General features: G+C 35.7%; 1 non-coding gene across 1 annotated transcript; it reads left to right on the forward strand.

The window, feature by feature from the left end:
• Window positions 1-18,155: 18,155 nt before the first annotated feature.
• On the forward strand, window positions 18,156-18,240 carry TRNAE-UUC. Its single transcript has one exon. It is a non-coding gene; the product is annotated as a tRNA-Glu (tRNA).
• The last annotated feature ends 3,417 nt before the right edge of the window (window positions 18,241-21,657 follow it).

The raw sequence follows: 21,657 nt of genomic DNA on the forward strand, positions 1-21,657 counted from the left end.
CAAGAGTAGCCAGCATGGGAAAAACAAAAGGGTAAAGCATCTAAATTTTGTAGAAGGGTAAAGAATCAGGCTTAAAGAAAAAAGAAATACTCTGAAGTGAAAGATCATGAAGAGCATCTCTTTCTCAAAGTCCAGTACTCAGTTTGTCCTGTGTGCTCTTGAGGATTACAAGTGCCCAGCCCCCTCTTAAAGAACCTTTGAAATCACCTTGCAATCCCTAAAGCCCCAAATTCTGCTTCTCATTAGCACCATGACCTTAGGCAAGTGGTTTAACTTCAGCCGCAGTCGCTGTATGTGTGAAATACAGATAATGCCTAACTGACTTAAAATTGAATGAGACAATGTAGCTTGGAATCTGGTACATAGAAAGCATTCAACAAATGGTAGTTATGAATAAAAAAAATTCATACATGGGTTCCAAATAATTTCATATTCCACCATTAGGTATTAATTCATTGCTCTTTCCAGCTGCCTTTATTAATGAAAGTTCATCCTGGGAAAAGTAATCTATTCCAGCTACTAACACGATAGTGTGACCTATAAATCCTTCAGCTTATCCCATTTTCTAAGCACCAGGAGGGATTTAGGGTAGCATGATTCAAAAATCACATATAAAACACTAAAACAACAAACAAACAAACAAACAAACAAACTCAAAAGCCAAAAGGAAAAATGGAGAAAACACCATTTTAGAATTGGCCTGGCCACCTCAACATAAAATACAGGAAAAATAATTAATATGATCCTGACTTTCTCTTAATAAAGTCATTGTTAGTCCCAATCCTCCTATACGTGCAAACATATGATATTTGTCCTTTTCTGCCTGACTTATTTCGCTCAGCATAACACCCTCAAGATCCATCCATGTTGCTACACATGGCCAGATTTCATTGTTTCTCATTGACATGTAGTATTCCATGGTATAGATAAACCACAACTTCTTGATCCATTCATCTGTTGATGGACACTTAGGCTCTTTCCATGATTTGGCTATTGTTGAGAGTGCTGCTATGAACATTGGGGTACATGTGCTCCTATGAACATGTATCCCTTGGGTAAATTCCTAGCAGTGCTATTGCTGGGTCATAGGGGAGTTCTATTGTTAATTTTTTGAGGAACCTCCACACTGTTTTCCAGAGGGGCTGTACCAGTTTATAGTCCCACCAACAGTGTAGGAGGGTGCCCGTTTCTCCACGTCCTCGCCAGCTTCTAGAGTCCTCTGATTTGCTCATTTTAGCCACTCTGGCTGGTGTGAGGTGATATCTCAGTGTGGTTTTGATTTGTATTTCCCTGATGAGGAGGGATGCTGAGCATCGTTTCATGTGTCTGTTGGCCATCTGGAAGTCCTCTTTGGAGAAGTGTCTGTTCATATCTTCTGCCCATTTCTTCACTGGGTTGTTGGTTTCTTGGGCATGGAGTTTGGTGAGTTGGGAGGAACTTAACGGAGGACCATGGGGTAGAAGAAGGGGAGAAATGGTGGGGGAAAGGGAGAGAGGCAAATCAGGAGAGACTCTTGGAATGCTGAGAACAAACTGAGGACTCATGGGTGTGTGGGGGGAGCAGGGAGATGGGCATGGAGGAGGGCACTTGTGGGGATGAGCACCGGGTGTTATATGGAAACCAACTTGACAATAAACTATCTGTAAAAATAAATAAATAAATAAATAAATAAATAAATAAATAAAGTCATTGTTTGTAAGAGACACAAGATTTCAAAGAAACTGATAAGAGAAGGAGGCACAGAGTAAAAAGAGTATAAATTTAGCAAGAAGTGCCAATGAGAATGTAGAAGATGTGAATATGAATTCAAAACTTGACATGCTGTTCAGGATTCTTGCTGGTGACCAAACAAAGACATTGGAGATGAGTTAGGGTGAAAAATCCCCAGAGACTGAAGAACAAATCTGAGTCTAGACACCAGTCTAGAAACGAAGGACTCAAGGATAGAAGAGTTTCATGAAGAGACCATTCCATCATCAGTAAAAAGGGATACCTATTGGATTTCCCATCTAAAATTGCATTGCTTTGTTTACATTTCTTTTACAGCAAAATTCTTTCTCATAATTGAGTCAAGATATTCTATTTTTGATAATGATACCCCATCAAAAATTCTTCCTCAGATCTCGCCATAGTGAAAATGGTTATTATATTTCTTTTTAAAAAATTCAATCTTTTTAAAGAGAAAGTAATTTTAGTTTATCATACAACACATGCCCACTTCTCATTTTAAAAGTGATTAATTCATGAGTGTGTGGAATAAAAAAATAAAAACAATGATACCATGTACTATATCTCTCCTATTGTTATAGTGTCATTTTACTTAATAAATAAATACATCACAAATATGGGTTTTTTTCATCATAAGTGTACTCTTTAATCCTCATCACCTATTTCACCTGTCCCACCACCTCTCCTCTGGTAACCATCAGTTTGTTCTCTATAGTTAAAAGTCTGATTCTTGGTTTGTCTCTTTTTTTTTTCCTTTGTTCATTTGTTTTGTTTCTTAAATTCCACAAATGAGTGAGATCATATGAAATTTGTCTCATTCTGATTGACTTATTTCACTTAGTTCTTATCCTTACATCTATCTTACTCCTTAGCTCTATCCTCATTGTTGCAAATGACAAGGTTTCATTCTTTTTATGGCTGGATAATATTCCATTGTATCTATACACCACATCTTCTTTATCCATTCCTCTATTAGTAGGCACTTGGGCTGTTTCATAATTTGGCTATTCTTAATACTGCTATAATGAACATAAACGTGAATGTATCCATTTGAATTAGTATTTTTGTATTTTGGGGGTAAATATTCAGTAGTACCATTACTGGATCACAGTGCAGTTCTATTTTTAGTTTTTAGAGGAACCTCCATGCTGTTTTCCATAGTGGCTACACCAGTTTGCATTCCCACCAGCAATGCACAAGGGTTCCTTTTTCTCCAAATCCTAGTCAACATTTGTGGTTTCTGGTGTTTTTTTATTTTAGACATTCTGACAGGTATGTGGTGATATTTCATTGTGATACTGATTTGTACTTCCCTGATGATGGATGATGTTGAGTATCTTTTCATGTGTCTGTTGGCCATCTGTAAGTCTTCTTTGGAGAAATGTCTGTTCATATCTTCTGCCTGTTTAATTGGATTACTTGTTTTTTTGGTTTGAGTTGTATAAGTTTTCTATATATTTTGGACACTAAATCTTTATTGGATATGTCATTTACAAATATATTCTCTCATTCAGTGTGTTGTCTTTTAGTTTTGTTGATAATTTCCTTTGCTATGCAGAAACTTTTCATTTTGATGTAGTCCAAATAGTTCATTTTTGCATTTATTTCCCTTACTTCAGGAGACGTATCTAGAAAAATGTTGCTTTGGCCCATTTCAGAGAGATTATTGCCCATGATCTCTTCAAGGATTTTTATGGTTTCAAATCTCATATTTAGACCTTTAATCCATTTTTTAGTTTATTTTTGTTTATGGTGAAAGAAAGTGGTCCAGTTTCATTCTTTTGCATGTAGCTGTCCAGTTTTCCCAGCACCATTTGCTGAAGAAATGTTCTTTTCTCCATTGTATATTCATTCCTCCTTTGTCAAAGATTGACGCTAGAGCTGTGGGTTTATTTCTGGGTTTTCTATTCTATTCCATTAACCTATGTGTCTGTTTTTACACTAGTGCCATGCTCTTTTCATTACTACCACTTTGTAATACAGTTTGCAATCTGGAATTGTGATACCTCCAGCTTTATTTTTCTTTATCAAGAATGCTTTGGATATTCAAGGTCTTTTGTGGTTCCATACAAATTTTAGGATTCTAGTTATGTGAAAAATGCCATTGGCATTTTGATAGGTATTGTATTAAACCCGTAGATTACTTTGGGTAAGACAGACATTTTAACAATATTTTTTTCTCCAACCCACAAGCATGGAATGTCTTTCCATTTCTCTGTCATCTTGAATCTTTTTTAACAGTGTTTTATAGTTTTCCAAGTACAGGTCTTTTACCTCTTTAATTAAGTTTATTCCTAGGTGGGGCGCCTGGGTGGCGCAGTCAGTTAAGCTTCCGACTTCGGCTCAGGTCATGGTCTCATGGTTCATGGGTTCAAACCCCACGTCGGGCTCTGTGCTGACAGCTAGCTCAGAGCCTGGAGCCTGTTTCAGATTCTGTGTTTCCCTCTCTCTCTGACCCTCCCCTGCTCACGGTGTCTCTCTCTCTCAGAAATAAATAAAAAAGATTTTTAAAAATTAAAAAAAAGTTTATTCCTAGGTATTTTACTCTTTTTGATGTAATCGTAAGTGGGATTGTTTTCTTAATTTCACTTTCAGTTGCTTCATTATTAGTGTGTAGGAATGCAACAGATTTCTGTACATTGATTTTGTATCCTATGACTTTACTGAATCCACTTATCAGTTCTAATAGTTTTTTGGTTCATTCTTTAGAGTTTTCTATACATAGTATTATGTCATCTGCAAATAGTGAACTTTTACTTCTTCTTCACCAGTCTGGATGCCTTTTATTTCTTTACATTGTCTGATTGCTGTGGCAAGGACTTCCAGTACTATGTTGAATAAAAGTGGTGAGAGTGGACATCCCTGTCTTGCTTCTGACCTTAGGGGAAAAACTCTTAGTTTTTCAGCATTGAGTATGATGTTGGCTGTGGGATATTCATATAAGGCCTTTATTATGTTGAGATATGTTGCATCTAGACCTACACTGAAGTGGGTTTTTATATGAATGAATGTAATACTTTGTCAAATGCTTTTTCTGCATTTATTGAAATAGACATGCGGTTTTTATCTTTTCTCTCATTGATGTGATGTATCACATTGTTTTGTGATTATTGAACCTTGAATCCCATGAATAAATCCCACTTGATCATGTGTATGATTTTTTTAACATACTACTGGATTTGGTTTGCTAATATTTTGTTGATGAATTTTGCATCTATATTCATGAGAGATATTTACCTGTAGGTCATTATTTTTGGTAGCGTCTTTATCCAGTTTTGGTATCAGGGTGATACTGGCCTCCGAATGAATTTAGAAATTTTCCTTCCTCTTCTTTTTTTCGGAAAAGTTTAAGATGTGTAGGTATTAATTCTTTTTTTTTTTAACTTTTAATTTAAATTCCAATTAGTTAACACACAGTGTAATATTAGTTTCAGGTGGACAGTACCAAGACAGTGATTCAACACTTCCATACAACATCTGGTGTTCATCACAACAAGTATACTCCTTAAGCCCCATCTTCTATAAAAGTTTGGTAGAAATCACCTGTGAAGTCATCTGGTCCTGGACTTTTGTTTTTTGAGAGCTTTTTGATTACTGATTTAATTTCATTACTGGTAATTGGTCTGTTCAATTTTTTTATTTCTTCCTGCTTTCGTTTTGGTAGGTTATATGTTTCTATGGATTTATCCGTTGTCCAATTTCTTGTCATATAGGTTTTCATACTATTCTGTTACGGTTGTTCAAATTTCTGTGGTGTTGGTTGTTATTTCTCCTCTCTTCTTAGTGATTTTATTTTTGTCCCCCTCCCCCCCTTTTTGGATGAATCTGGCTAGAGGTTTATTATTTTGTTGATCTCAAAGAACTAGCTTTAGGTTTTATTGACCTATTGTATTTTTAGTTTCTATATCATTTATTTATGCTCTAATCTTTATTATTTCCCATCTTTAGGTTTGGGTTGTGTTTGTTTTCTAGCTCCTTTAGGTTTAAGATTAGGTTGTTTATTTGAAATTTTTCTTGCTTCTTGAGGTAGACGTGTGGTGCTATAAACTCTGCTCTTAAAACCATTTTTCAATTTTTTTTTTCATTTTAGAGAGAGAGAGAGAGAGCATGAGTGGGGGAGAGGGGCTTCATAAGTAGGCTTCATGTTCAGTGTGGAACCCAACATAGGACTTGATCCCACAACCATGAGATCGTGATCTGAGTTGAATCAAGACTCAGACAGTCAACTGACTGAATCAGGCAGGCACCCCCCTCTTAAAACCGTTTTTGTCGCATCCCAAAGATTTCAGACTGTTGTGTTTTAATTTTCATTTGTTTCCATTTAATTTTGTATTTCTACTTTTATTTCTTGGTTGACCCATTCATTGTTTAGTGGCAATTTACTTAATCTCCATGTATTTGTGCACTCTGATTTTTTCTTGTGGTTGATTTTTAGTTTCAGAGTATTGTGGTCTGAAAAGATGCATGGTATGACTTCGGTCTTTTTTAATTTGTTGAGACTTGTTTCATGGGCTAATATATGATCTCTTTGGGAAAATGTTCCATGTGTACTTTAAAGGAATATGTATTCTGCTATTTTAGGATGGAATGTTCTAAATATTTCTGCTAAATCCATCTGGTCCAGTGTGTCATTCAAAGCTGCTGTTTCCTTGTTGATTTTCTGTTTGGAAATCTATCCTATCCATCAATGTAAGTAGGATGTTAAAGTCATCTACTACTATGGTGTTACTATTGATTATTTCTTTTCTGTTATTAATTGTTTTATATATTTGAGTGCTTCCATGCTGGGCACGTCAATATTTACAATTGTTATATCTTTTTGGGGGGATTGTTCCCCTTATTTATTATATAGTGTCCTTCTTTGTCTCTTGTTACTGTTACAGTCTTTGTTTTAAAAACTATTTTGTCTGGGGTGCCTGGGTGGCTCAGTCGGTTAAGTGTCCACCTTCGGCTCAGGTCACGATCTCATGGTTTGTGGGTTCCAGCCCCACGTCGGGCTCTGTGCTGACAGCTAGCTCAGCTCCTAGAGTCTGTTTTGGATTCTGTGTCTCCTTCTCTCTCTGACCCTCCCCTGTTCATGCTGTCTCTCTCTTTCAGAAATAAACAAAACATTTAAAAAACAAGACTATTTTGTCCAATATAAGTATTGCTACTTGGTTTCCTGTTGGCATCCATTTGCATGATAAATATTTCTTCATCCTCTCACTTTCTTTTTTTCCCTTAAAAAAATTATTTTAGACAGAGAGAGAGCACAAGCAGAGGAGGGGGCAGAGGGAGACAGAGAGAGAGAGAGGCAGAGAGAGAGAATCCCAAGTAGGATCAATGTTCAGTGTGGAGCCCCCCCCCCCTAATGTGAGGCTTAATCCCATGACCCTGGAACCACCACAAAGCTGAAACCAAGAGTTGGGCACTCAACTGACTGAGACGCCCGTGTCCCCAGCCCCTCACTGTCAATTTGCAGGTGTCTTTCAGTCTGAAATGAGTCTCTTGTAGGCTGCATATAGATGGGCCTTGCATTTTTATCCACTCTGTAACTAATCCAATGTCTTTTGATTGGAGCATTTAGTCCATTTACATTCAAAGTAATTATTGATAGATATGTAGTTTTTGTCATTTGTTATTTGTGGTTTTGTCGATAGATTTTCTCTGATCCTTTCTTTTCTTGCTTTCTTTCATGGTTTGTTGGCTTTCCTTAGTGATATATTTGGATTCCTTTCTCTTTATTCTTTGCATATTTATTATTGGTTTTTGATTTGTGGTTACCATTTGGTTTGTATATAATATCTTCTGCATATAGCAGTCTATATCGACTAGTAGGTTACTTAAGTTTAAACCCATTCTTTACTCCTCTCTGTCTCACCTTTTAGGTACATGATGTCATACCTTACATTCTTTTATTTTATGAATCCCTTAATTGATTTTTATGGAAATGCTGACTTTTACTACTTGTGTGTTTTTTATTTATACTCTCACTTATAATCTTTCCTTTCCTTTGAAGGAAATAGTTCATATTTCTTGTAGGCCTGGATAAGTGGTCATGAACTTCTTTACTCTTTGTTTGTCTGAGAAACTATTTAACTTTCCCTCTGTTCTGAATGACAGCTTTGCTTGATACATTATTCTTGGCTGCAGATTTTTCTCTTTTAGTATTTTAAATATTTCATGCCACTCCCTTCGGGCCTGCAAAGGATCTGCTGAAAAATCCACTGATAGTCTTATAAGGATTCCTTCGTATGTAACTGTCTTTTTTTCTCTTGGTGCCTTAAATTTTTTTGTTTATTGCCCTTTTTTTGGCCATTTTAATTACTATGAGCCTTGGTGTGGTCCTCCTTGAGTTGAATTTTTGGCAATATCTCTGTTCCTCTTGGATAGGATATGTTTTCTTCCTCAGATAAGGAAGTTTGCACTTATGGTCCCAATTCTATCTCTATCATCGTGGGTGGAGTACTGTGGTTCAGCCCTTGACTCTGAGCTAGTTCATGTGACTTGCTTTGGTCAGAAACTAGGTTAGCAGACATGATACCAGGCAGAGATGTAGAAAATCCTTGAGTATATCCCCTACTTTGCCCTAGCCTCTCCATTCTTGTACCTCAGTTCCATAAACATGAGAACATACCTGGGCTACTCTTTTACAGTATAAGGCATGAAGGGAAGGGCTGCATCTCCCTGCATCCTATCTGAAGCATTCCCAGTCCCCGCGGTGCAATTAATCCACAGCTGAATGCAGTACATGAGTGAATCCAGCCAAGATCAACAGAACCTGACAAGCCAATCTATGGACTTCCGTGTATTAGTAAGTGTGTGTTGCTTTATGCCACTAGTTTTGGTGTGGTTTGTTAGTATTATCATGCCAATAGCTCATTAATTCATACACACACTCATACACACACATCTGGTTACCTCAAGAGAACTATAACCTCATACTTCTTAGTTTCAACCTTAGCATTATATACTCTGAACATAGTTAAACATTTTTTAAAAATGTTGATTGATGGATGGACTCTAGAATATGAAAATCAAAATTTTAATGTATTCAAGTGTTCTAGCAGTGATTTTTTTTGTCTCAGGACCCTTTTTCACTTTCAAATATTACGGGAGACCTCAAAAAGCTATTTTTTGTGTATATTATATCCACTGTATAAAAAATTTAAACTGTGGGGCACCTGGATGGCTCAATCGGTTAAGCGTCTGACTTTGGCTCAGGTCATGATCTCACGGCTTGTGGGTTCAAGCCCCGGGTCGGCTGTGTGCTGACAGCTCAGAGCCTGGAGCTTGCTTGGGATTCTGTGTCTCCCTCTCTCTCTGTTCCTCTTCCACTCACTGTCTGTCTGTCTGTCTCTCAAAATAAATAAACATAATAAAAACTTTTTAAAAATTAAAACTGAGAAAATTTTAAAGTGCAGGAATAACCAGCACACATTCCTTCAGCCATCAGCATCACAAATCATGTGGCTTCTGGGAAACTCCACTGTATACTCTTGAGAGAATGAGTGGAAAAGGCAAATGAGGTAAAATTTGCAAACGACTTAAAAAAAAATACCCGACAAATAGTAAGTGGTTTATGATGTCAAATTTAAAAAAATATCATGACATAGGTAGCCTGTGTTTGTTTTCTGCATACTAGTACCGTATAGTCTTTACAATTATCAAGTAGTCAATGATTTACAATAACATGTCAGCAGAGGAAGATATTTAAGCTTCAAATAGGAACTATTACAGTATCCACATTTCTGCATAATGAAGGATTCTTTCCAACACCAGTTTAATTAGGATGTTACTTTTCTCACCAAAAAGCAAATCAGTTAAAAATCCCTGTACTTCAGAGACAAAACACAAAGGCAGTTGAGTGAAAAATACACAGACATTGCTCAAAGCCACAGCATGACACAAATAAAGAAATAAGCTTTCAGTTATAATAATTGATTAGCAGCCTGCATTTTGCAGATTACGTAGAGGGATACAAATCCTGTTGGTTCCCATTCAATATCCATTATTCCATTCTCCCTTAATTATAAAACCCTAGTTTAACTCAGAGTGGCAATGTTCTGTTTTTTAATTATGTGCTGCTTGAGATATGAATGTGAAGGCTAGAGCCCCAAAAGCCATCTCAGACCACAAGAAAATCTGAAGCATGGAAGCCAGACTCTGAGAATGAAGAGCATGGCATAGAAGCTAGTATTTCTGATGAAAATAAGAGTCAACAATGAAGAGTCACATTCCTCCAGATTTATTCTACATGAAAGAGAAAGAATCTTCTATCTTGCTTAAACCACTCCTTTGGGGTATTCTCTTAGGCATTTAGTACAGCCAACTTAATCTTAAACAGTACAACAAATAAGTGATAATAAATTGTTTTGAAATTGAACTCTAAAAAATCCTGGAAGTGGAAGACTGGTGATTTTATTTTATTTTATTTTATGACTGGTAATTATAAAAGAAAAAGGTAAAACAAACACTTGATTGAAAGTTTTCAATAATTTCAACTCATATAAGTTATTGATTAATAGCAGAACTTCACTGTGTATCATTTGGAGTCAAGTGTATCTAACTATGCTTTATATTACCATAGATTATATGTATTTGTCATTTCATAGGTCATTTTCAGTTAGTCTAAATTAAAGGGCATGGATAGGATGAAAAGGCAGAGGTAGAGCAAATATACTATTTACTTTGGTTATGACATCCACCTTCTCTTGCCCTCAAACATCAGGTCCTCTGGTCCTTGGGCCTTTGGACTTGGACTGAATTACATCACAAGCTTTCTAAGTTCTCCAGTTTGCAGATGGGAGACTATGCAACTTTTTTTTTAAATTTTTTTATCTTTATTTCATTTTTGAGGGAGAAAGACAGAGAGAGAAAGAGAGAGAGAGAGCACAAGTGAGCCAGCAGGGGAGGGTCAGAGAGAGAGACACACAGAATCTGAAGCAGGTTCCAGGCTCTGAGCCAGCTGTCAGCACAGAGCCCGACGCGGGGCTCGAACCCACAAACTGTGAGATCATGACCTGAGCTGAAGTCGGACGCTCAACCGACTGAGCCACCCAGGCGCCCCGAGACTATGCAACTTATTGCCCTCCAAAATCATGTGAGCTAATTCCTATAATAAATATTCTAACAGAGAGAGAGAGAGCAGTATAGGTATAAGTATCCTCTTAATTTTGTTTCTCTGGAGGACCTTGACTAATGCAATAGCAATACTTATTTATGTTGCTTTTCTATTTTATTATTTCTAAAGGTAGGTTGTCAAAGTGGTCAAATAATGTTTTTAAAGTGGGAAAACAATGATTGAAATAGAAAATATATCCCCAAATATTTTTATTTATAATTTTCCACTGAATTATCTCCATAATATATGTAAGTGAAGAAGAATATTTTAGGGAAAAAATGCCATGTAAAGCTGAGGAAAAATCTTCAACCTAATGAGTGGATATGAGCAGGCAAAAACACATGAAGTTGTTATATATTTCTTCAGTCCATCTCAAATTTCCTCATCCTTTAATTTCCTTATCTGAAAGATGCAAGTGATATTACAAACTAAGTTTCTCTTGCTCTAGCTAAAGGATACTTGATGAAAGAACATAGAGAATGTTTGAGGCTATGTTCAGGGACATCTGCACTGAGCAGAAGTCTTAACTGATTTTCTAAGAACAGCCTTTACAGAAAATGGCATAAATAAAAATATTGTATTGAGTAGGGTTTAAGAAAATTAACTCTCAAAAGAAACTCTTTAAAACTACTAAATCATGAAATTTCAAAACCTCTAGGATTTAAGATAATCCACAATTATTCATCTGAAATGTTGGTTCATGAAGAGTTTTACTTTGAGGAGACATGTGGGGAAAAAGACTCCTAGATTATTATTGATGGTTTAACTCAGCAAAGAGCAAAGCTATGTCATTTAATCAATGTAAGGCATAAAATGTTCTCTGAAAAAACTGTATGACTTCAAATATTTAGGGTGAAAACATATTATGTTAATATTTCTTATTATTGAGGAAATCCCCACTGTTTCCTTTTTGCCCAACCTCTCTAAACTTCCATGCTTGTTTACATATTAATATATAAGAATATAAAGGAAATGGCTATAAAATTTGTCAAATATCAAGAGGGGGTAGAGCTAATATTACAATGATGGATAATATTGACATAATCATATAAAGTTGCAATTATTTACCTATTTTAAAGATCAGTAAACTAAGGCTTGCAGACATTAGGTAATCTGGCCTTCTTCACACTTCAATCAATTTGAACCTAGATTTCTAGGAATCCAGATATTGCTTTCTATATTATGCCACATACTGAGCCTTTTGGCCTTTTCCCTCATGGAGCAACAGTATCCCCTAGAGGAAAAAAACCCCCACTATTTATAAACGCAATGTGATGGATGGCATAATATAAGTATAGATCTAATAAGACAGAGGCATAATAGGAAGGGGGTATAATAACAAGCTACTGGGATAAAGGGAGTGAGTCTAAAAAGACTTAATACTAGAGATAGTATTTGAGTAGCGTCTTGAAAGGCATATTGTGAGCAGTTAGAAATGGGAGATACCTCAGGCCAATATGACTATGAATGAACACAGGTAAAAAATAATAAATGACACTTACATAGCACTCTCTTTATGCAAAACACTGTCTTAAGTGTTTTACATATACTAACTCATTTAGTTCTCACCAACCCTATAAAATAGATATTATAATTATCCTCATTATAAAGAAAAAATTGACCTAAGTAACTTGCCTTAATCACACATCTGGAGATAAACAGAACCAGGGGTTGAAATGTGGGTATCTGTCTCTAAAGTCTGGACTCCACCTTACCTAGTAGCAAATATAAAATTTCCTTAGGACTGAAAAATAGCCAGGTGTTGGTAGAGTATAGAATGAACAAAAGAATGAAAAGACTAAAAAGGTAGATAGGGGCTAGAGAATGGCAGCCTTAAAGGTTGTTCTAAGGATCTTAGTTTTCATTCTGTAAGCAATGCATGAAGCTCTCTGAAAGAAAAGTATCATATTTAGAGTAGTGTTTTAAAAAAATTTCTCAGATGGTTCTGTGAAAGAAAGAGAGAGAAAAAAAAAAACAGACTCCAAGCTAAATGATAGCAGCAGAAATCTCAGAAAAATCATTGGAAAGTTTCTTTGATAGCCCAATGAAAAACTGAGGGCTTGAGCAAATCTCAATTGGAAGGAAATGATGTTATAAAATAAGAAGCTTCATACTCTCAAGACTTCTCACTGAAGTGGCATCTCCCTTTGGAATCTGGAAAAGTACTCAGTAGAAGAGAAGAATCTTGTCAGCATTTTCCACAGCATCCTATTTTTATTGTTGTCAAATCAATTCTGGGTCTATTGTCATTTCATTGGAGGTTTTCAGAAAGAAGCCACAAAAAATAATCTCCACTAATAAAATCAGAAAAGGACCTAATTCTAATAATATAGTTGACTTTTCTCATGAGAAAGAGCATGAGTGCAATAAGATGACCTAACAATTGTTTTAAGGCTTGAATGAGTATACAGAAAGTGCTTAGTATAAGGCCTGGCACATAATAGGCACTTCAAAATAAGTACTTGCCATATCATAACTATTATTATTAGACCCTCATCCACATCCTTTCTTCAGCCCTAACTCTTCCCTAAGAAGTGCTGTATGCTCACCAGTCACTGTAGAGAAGGGTGACAGTCAAGAGACATTCAATCCCCACGACACTATAGCACTTCTTATTCTTTAAGTGCTTCAGGTATTTGTATTGTTTCTTTTGCCAGAGAATAAGGCAGTTGCACAACCGTATGATCCAGAATAAGGCCAGTACTCAACTGCCAGCACTCAATGGCCAGTCTTCTGGATAGTCTTCCGAGTCTTCTCAGTCTTCTGAGGCTATTCGGGATAGCTTCAGAATGGGGGCTGGTCACCAGAAAGACCAAGACATGATTAGATGCTTGGACTTTTTAGCCCTACCTCCATTCTCTGGTAAAGGGAGACAGGCTCTAGTATGAGGTATTAATAAGTCATGACTACATGAGGAAGCCTCTACCCCAAAATCCCAAAAGTGAAGGTTTGGGGTTTGGTGAACACATCCAAATGCTGGGAGGGTGGGACACCTTAACTGCATAGACAGAACCCCCACACTCAGGAGCCTCCCAGATCTTGCACTTATGTATTTCTTTATCTGACCACTCATCTTTATCTTTTATTGTATTCTTTATATTAAACCAGTAAGTTGTTTCTGTGAGTTCCATGGACCATCCTTGAAAATTGCTGAATCTGAGGAGGGGTTCACGGGAATCCTGATTTACAGGCAGTCAGTCAGAAGCAAAGGTGACAACCTGGACTTGTAACTGGCATCTGAAGTGAGGGGCAGTCTTGTGGGACTGAAGCCTTAACTTATTGGGTCAGCACTAACTTTGGTGAGTTTCAGAACTGAATTGAATTGTAAGATACCCAGTTGGCATCAGAAAATAGCTTGGTGTGGAAAACTGACACATCTGGTCACAGAAATATTCTGTGTGAATAGTAGAGAAGAAACACAGGAGGATTTTTCTTTTATAAAGTCCAAATATGTTTTTATTAATGAGGCATCATCTGAAATGAAAAATGTGACTATATGCATGTTAGTCTATGATTCTTCGCATGTGCACAAGTGCACGTGTGCACACACACACACAAAATGCATACATTCTAAGTCCTTTTGAAAATCAGATGCAATAATTTTCCTTCAGAGAAAGAGTTCTATGCCTAGGCCTTTATTGGGGTTTGCAGAAAAATATAGTAAGATGCAATATATACAGCTACTATAGAAGGTATTGAAAGACCATCGTTTCAATGAATATAGTTTGTTTTACTTAATATTCTATAAATAACAACTAATAGGAATAACATGTCATACAAACTATATTTTTTTAAGAATACTGTCACACAATGAAAAGTCTATAAAGAATCATATTCTGAGAATATAACCATCTTTGATTATCAAGGAGAGTACCCCACCAAAATTTCAACACTCAAAAATGTCCAGTCTCAACTCTCAAGTTGATTAATTATTAAGGGAATTATTAATTATTAAATTAAAATTATTAATTATTAAGGGAAAATTCTAAAAAAAAGAGTGGTATAATTTTCAAAAGGCCAGCATAATTGCTTCTTGCATTATGTATTGAATCCCTTACAGCCAGCTTCTATTTGGATTACATTTCCCCAATTATAATTTTCCCCATAACTGAATGAGGTGTTTATCTGAGTCTCTCTTTCTTAAATTTTGTTATGATTCATTAGTGACTGCAAACGCTGCTTTAATATCTAATTAAAATAATTGTTTAAATTTTAATATAATATAACTCATAAGTTTGAGTTTAACATTACATACAGGCAATAAATAATGTTATAAGCAATAACACAAGACAACAACAACAACAAAAACAAGTTAATATTGCTTTAAGAGTGAGCTATTCAATTATACATCCAAAGATTTTAGGTAATTCTTCTCAGCTTTACATGGCCACAGGTTTTGTTAAGCTCTGGAAGCAACCTCTTGCCAATTAGACCATAAAATTAGATATCGCCTACATAAATTATAAAGATGTAAATAAATATAATTTTGAAGGTTGAATTGTTTATTACAGAGCTTCTGTTTTCACAGTTCAATCTTTCCTCTAAAATTTTAAAGTACTTAAAATATTTTAAAATACCTGACAAAATTGAATATTGACATGAACTAATGCAAAAGCTCTAATGACAAGCATAATTTATAACCACCAAACTAAAATAGCCAGTAAATCAACAACTTACTAAGGTTTTATTATGCTTACAATGCTAGATGGAAAGAAGTTTTCCTTGGAAAACTTTCCTTAGGAAACAGTGCCTAACACCTTAAATAAGTTGCAGTCCAGTGGTGGTAGCTGGTGATACACATTCTGAATTTAATATTAATATTTACCCCAAGATATAAAGTATCTCAAGTCATATGGTTAAGGGAATTATCAGAGAGACTAAGCAGTAAAAATTCAGGAAGAATACTGGAAACCCATGAGATTTGGATTCTGTTCTTTTCATCTCTGTAGCAGAATACTTGACATGAGGCATTTGTTTCATAAATGTTTGTGGAATTGCATCCCATTGCTATCCATAAGGGAAAACATTTCACTTAAGTAAAGTACCATGTACAAAGGCTGGAGGAATGGGGAAAAGAATAATTATGTGAAAAGAGTGCTAACTCGGGGGGTCAGCTGGCATTTTGGAGCAGTGAGAGGTAAGGTTAGAAACATCGGCTTATCATTTCTTCCTCCTCTGATGTTTTTACCTGCATACTTCTAAGTTTTCCAATATTTCTTTCCTGGGTGTTTAGTCTAGCCTAGTCCCTTCGCCAGTTCTGACCAAGACAAGAAGAACATCAACAATCTCAGTCTTTCATCTGATGAGATTAAAGTCATCCTTAAAACCAGACCCCAAATCCACTAAAATCCTATGCCACTGCTTCTTTGTCTCTACCAGTCTGATTCTGGACTACCCTTCAGGTGAAACCTACTACCTGCTCTTTTACCTCCTTTGGAAGCATCTCTTGCCTCTTCTCATTTCCCGTCACCTACCTTCTCCACCATTTCTTCTGTAAACCAGAACCTGATATTATTCTCAAACTACTGGCACAACTCACTTCTCATCCCTCACCCTGTGGTCTCTGGTACTTTCTCCTGGATTCCCTACACGGAGGTTGAACCTTCCACCCTGGCTCCAGCTTTACAATTGAGATGGTTGGGTATCTTCAGAGGCTGCCTGGCTGCCCCACCTCCAGAGCAATCCCTAGAGCAGGCTCTATTTCCCATCTTTCTCCTGCCCTGCTGTGTGAATCTTGAACTAAGTTTCAACTCTCTCCAGTCTCTGTCATATGTGATGTGCTACTACAAACAAACATTTATGCTTGTCCCTGGGTGGTAAGGCTTGGCAGGAAAGCTAAATTGGAACTAGGTTTCAGAAAGTATTAAATGCCACATAAAGGAATTTGAGTATGTCCAATAATTAAAGCACAGTCTGAATACTTTTGAGGAGTGACATGACACAGAGAATTAGCATGATTAATCTAGAAACTGATTGTAATAAAAATTTTGCAATTGGTATATACACCCTAGTTGAGTAAGATGGGCCCATTTTGCTTTCTGTGACATATGTCATTGCAATGATGGCCATCTTCTTCTGTATTTGATTAACATTTTAGAGTGATTAAAATTAGCTGTGACAAGTCACTAAATTGTTATACAAAAATTTTAAGTAAAATACTATTATTTTGGCTGAAATTTAAAATAACTATATATGGAGAGGTTAATCACTAATGAAAAAGGGATTTCTCTGGAACAATTCAAGAATAAAGCTTTTCTGGAATATTATCTAAAATAAAATAGAATATTTTAAAAAGGACACAGCAAGTGGGCATCTTCACCAGGAAGTTCACCATGTTAACATAATTCTGCAGCAAAACCTGAGAATAGATGCACTTATTCTACCTCAAGTTGTTATTCTATACTGTACACTTAAAATTTTGTTAAGAGGTGGATTTCATGTTATGTGGTTTTTATCACAACAATAAAAATATCTCTTAACTTTGGGATGAACCATGTTAGTATTTTCATCTGTGAATAGGAAAACTATAATCTGTCATAGAATTTTTTTCTAATCATATTATGTAACATTGTTTTCTTCTGAAATGATTTTCAAACTAATAAACATTTTCAATTTATACATAGTATTTCTTAATGTTATGATGAAAAATCTAAAACAACAAATTATCAGTTTTCTGATATTGGATAAATAATCCAATCACAAAAAACACATATTTTAACTGGATATCAGTGTATATTTGCCTTGTTAAAAAACATATTTTTAAATATAATTATAGAATCTTCCAATGCTTTAAAAAGTATTTGAGCTAAAGGCAGAAAAAAACTATGTCTGATTCTTAAACAGCTGACTTTTCTAACTGGTTTATTATTTCAGTTCTCCAATTAAAATTGATTCATGTTAGCTATGTTGTAAATTATTAATAGAAGTGAAAAATGGCTTCATATTTCCCTAGATTTATTTAGTCTAGGATTTGAGTACATAATTCCCTTCTTTAGTCTGATTCAAGCAAGTTACAAATAGATTCCCCATAATTATAAACCTGAGAAAATGCAGTATAATTTATGTTGAGGTAGACTTTCGGGAATTCAGAGTAAATATAATGAGGAGTTTTTATCAAAACCTCAAGTCCTCATTATTTGGGAGTGTTAAATAAGTTTAAAGGCAGGACTATTTGTCTGATCCTCTTCTCATAAATAAAGAACAGGAGACCACCTTCCCAGTAGGGTCCTGCAGAGTTGACAGGTAAGGAAATGCATCTCTCACATGGGGCTGGGGATTCCCAAAACCTTAGGGCATGAAAGCCAAGAATGAGGACAGGAGGGGCGCCTGGGTGGCTTAGTCGGTTAAGCGTCTGACTTTCGCTCAGGTCGTGATCTCGCGGTTCGTGGGTTCAAGCCCCGCGTCGGGCTCTGTGCTGACTGCCAGCTCAGAGCCTGGAGCCTGTTTCAGTCTGTGATTCCCTCTCTCTCTGACCCTCCCCTGCTCACGCTGTCTCTCTCTCTCTCTCCTAGAAATAAATTAAAAAAAAAAAAAAAGATTTCAGAGGGTGCAACTGTGGTAGGACTTTAAAAACAAACAAACAAAAAAAAAAGAATGAGGACAGGAAGGTCTAGAAAGGGAAGAAATAAAACCATTTGCTTTAGAAACCAAAAAGGCAATTATAATCATCATTTGGGTCCACCTCATTCATTCACTGCTCCTCACCTGTACTTAAAGTGCCAGGATCAATCTTATATCCACCTCTGTAAATCAAGCTCTTACTGTAGAGCCTCAAATACAGTAAATGCTTAACACATGCTTATTATGTAAATAAAATATAACTTGTTTATTTATGAAGACCAAAGAAATGGATTGTGTAAATTTACATTTAATCATTTTTAGATAGGTATAGATTAGATACAGATACATATATGTAATATATATACATATATGCATTTATAATTTAAAATACAGAGACCCATAACTTGAGTGTAGATTGTATTGATTATCAGTCCCTCCCCAATAGGGAGCCAAGATCTAAACCAAAAGCTTTTGAGGTAGAGACACACCTAATGCTGATCTGGTTTCTCCTTTTTTTTTTTTTTAAATTATCTTCTGATTTCTTCTTTTTCTACATTCATCCCATTTTGGTCTTTACTGTCCCAGTGTATTCCCAGCACATTGCTGATGCTTCTATGGCTATACTGCAATCTATTTCTCTCCTTTCTTACTACTGCAAAAACCGATGTAATAAAAAAAATTCCAGCAGTGCAAATCTCCAATAAAATCATAATAACCGCTCTACCTCTCCAAGTGACCTTCTAACAGCACTGTCTTACTCTTCATGTTCTATTAATAACTAATTGTAATTACCTGCATATCCTGGCCTAATTTTACAAATTTGCTTTTGTATAACACTATTGGTTTTTTTGTTTAATGTTTATGAATTTATTATTGTTGTTGCTATTGCTGCTCTTTGACTGATTTTTTAAAATTTAAATTCCAGTTAGTTAACATACAGCCTACTCTTGGTTTCAGTAGAACCCAGTGATTCATCACTTCCTTATAACACCCAGTGCTCATCCCAACAAGTGCCCTCCTTAATGCCCATCACCCATTTAGCCCATCCTCCACCCCCATCGTCCACCCACCTCCCCTCCAGCAACCCTCAGTTTATAATCTATATTTAAGAGTCTCTTATGGTTTGCCTCCCTCTCTGTTTTTATCTTATTTTTCCTTCATCTGTTGTTTTTCTTAAATTCCTCATATGAGTGAAATCATATATTTGTCTTTCTTTGATGTATTTCAGCACTTGCTTCTTCCTTTTTTTTTTTTTTTTGAATTTGAGCTCCAGTTTGTTTGACACAAACCATCGGTTCTTAACCTCAAGACACAGAGATCCTCTAAGGAAAATCACTAAGATATTTTTGTTTCTCTTCTATTATCACTTGCTTCTTAAACCACCCTTTCAATCACCATTCAGCTAAACCACTCCTAATTATCTTTCCCCTATAGCCCCCACAGTCTTTCTTAATGAGCACTGTTATGTTAAACTCAGAAATGGTTATCAGGTGTTAACTATTTTTCCTGCATAATTCTGATACTGTTTCAATATACACAGATATGTATTTATCAAGATGGATGGAGACTGATATAGTGGCAGATAGATGTAGATATGTTTTTATATATCAATATATATTAGATTCTATATTCTTTCTAAAACTTATCTTCAGAATTCTAATGTAATCTAATCTAATTTCTATTTTATATCCATAGAATACCATAATGTTGTATAACTTAGATTTTAGAGCTGAAAGTGATTCCTTAAGTTGTCTTCTTGATGGTTATAGCCATCAGTGAAATTTTCAAGTATTAGCAGATTATTTCTATAGAAGAAGAGGTCTGATCTTTGAGTTTACCATTCTCTATCTTGACAAATAGCAGATGACATAATTTTTTATCTCACTGAAATCTCTATTGTTAAGTTCTTTACCTATGGCTTTGAATGGAATGCCTAGAATATAGCAGGTGTTAAATAAATGTTGATTAACTACATAGAAATGACATTTTTGAGTGCCTTCAAGTGTATTCCATCTGTTAAATGAGGACATAATTTATACAAACTTGGATTTTGGATCGAGATAGTTCAGAATCCCACTCTGGGCTCTACAAGTTATAGCCATGTGTTCTTGGGATAATTACTTTGATTCCTTCTCCTGCCAAATGAGGATAATAGATTGAAGTTATTGAATATAAATATGAAAAAAAAACATTTAACATAATGTCTTGTAAATCTGAGCATGAATGAATCCTCCCAAAAGCTCTATGAGCTCTATGAGGGTAGTTTATAGACACAAAGAAACTGAGTGTCAGAGAAGGCGGACAAGTTGCAGAGAAAATAAACAGCAGAAAATAAGCAACACTCCAGACAGTTGAGTGTTTTCCACAATTTGAAAGAGTTCAACTATTGCTTCAAGAAACATTAGTGGAATTTCCACTCCAGTGTTTTCTTAAAGGATATATGCTGCTGAACTCCAGTTCATTTGTCTGATTCTGTCTCCCCAGAAATCTTTTTAGATCAGAGCTAGCATCATTTTTTAGCATTTCACACTCTGCCCAACATGTTTATAATTGGATGGTCTGATAAATGATCCTGCATGAGCCAGTACACTAACATCTTTAACCTTCCTCTGTCATTTCCTATGCAGAATTCCTTGGAAGCAAGCGTCTCACATACTGTTTGATCTGCCCCCTTTCATAGCAGAAATGCACTGATGCAGGCATCCTCAATGTCTAAGCTATCATCTGAGTATAAATTAGCACCTTTAGAATCTATTCTTTCATCATTTTATTCATCATTGTTAGAACAAATGCCATACGTTTAATCTAATTGTTTCTTTTTAATACCCGCCTTTCTAGCTTAGCAGTGAGCTTCTTGTAGATGGGAACAATTTCTTCCCCTTTTTATATGGAGCATCTAGCATGGTGCTTGTCATATAGTTGATGCTTATTAAATATCTAAACACTACTATAACAGTCTCTAATAGTTATTGTTTTACTATTCTTTATTAAGAGCCCTAAAGAGTAATACTTACCTATATTTTAAAAATCCTGTCAATTTTATAATTTCTCATCTAGAAATTTTGCTTTCCCATGTAAGTAGCAAAACATAAAGAATTCCCAAACAGTTGTTGCAGAAATTGCTTGGTAATTTACTAGGTAAAGGAATAAGCACAGATTCCTTGCATTTAAGTAAAGTCTCAGTCATTATAAAACACACTGCTTTGTCAAGAATTCCTCTTCTGGAACTCAGTGTTCAGGGGCAAGATGAGGGTAGATTGGGGGCA

The sequence above is a fragment of the Hyaena hyaena genome, unplaced genomic scaffold, assembly GCF_003009895.1.
Source record: "Hyaena hyaena isolate Hyena2069 unplaced genomic scaffold, ASM300989v1 scaffold_2222, whole genome shotgun sequence".
In the NCBI taxonomy this organism is placed as follows: domain Eukaryota; kingdom Metazoa; phylum Chordata; class Mammalia; order Carnivora; family Hyaenidae; genus Hyaena; species Hyaena hyaena.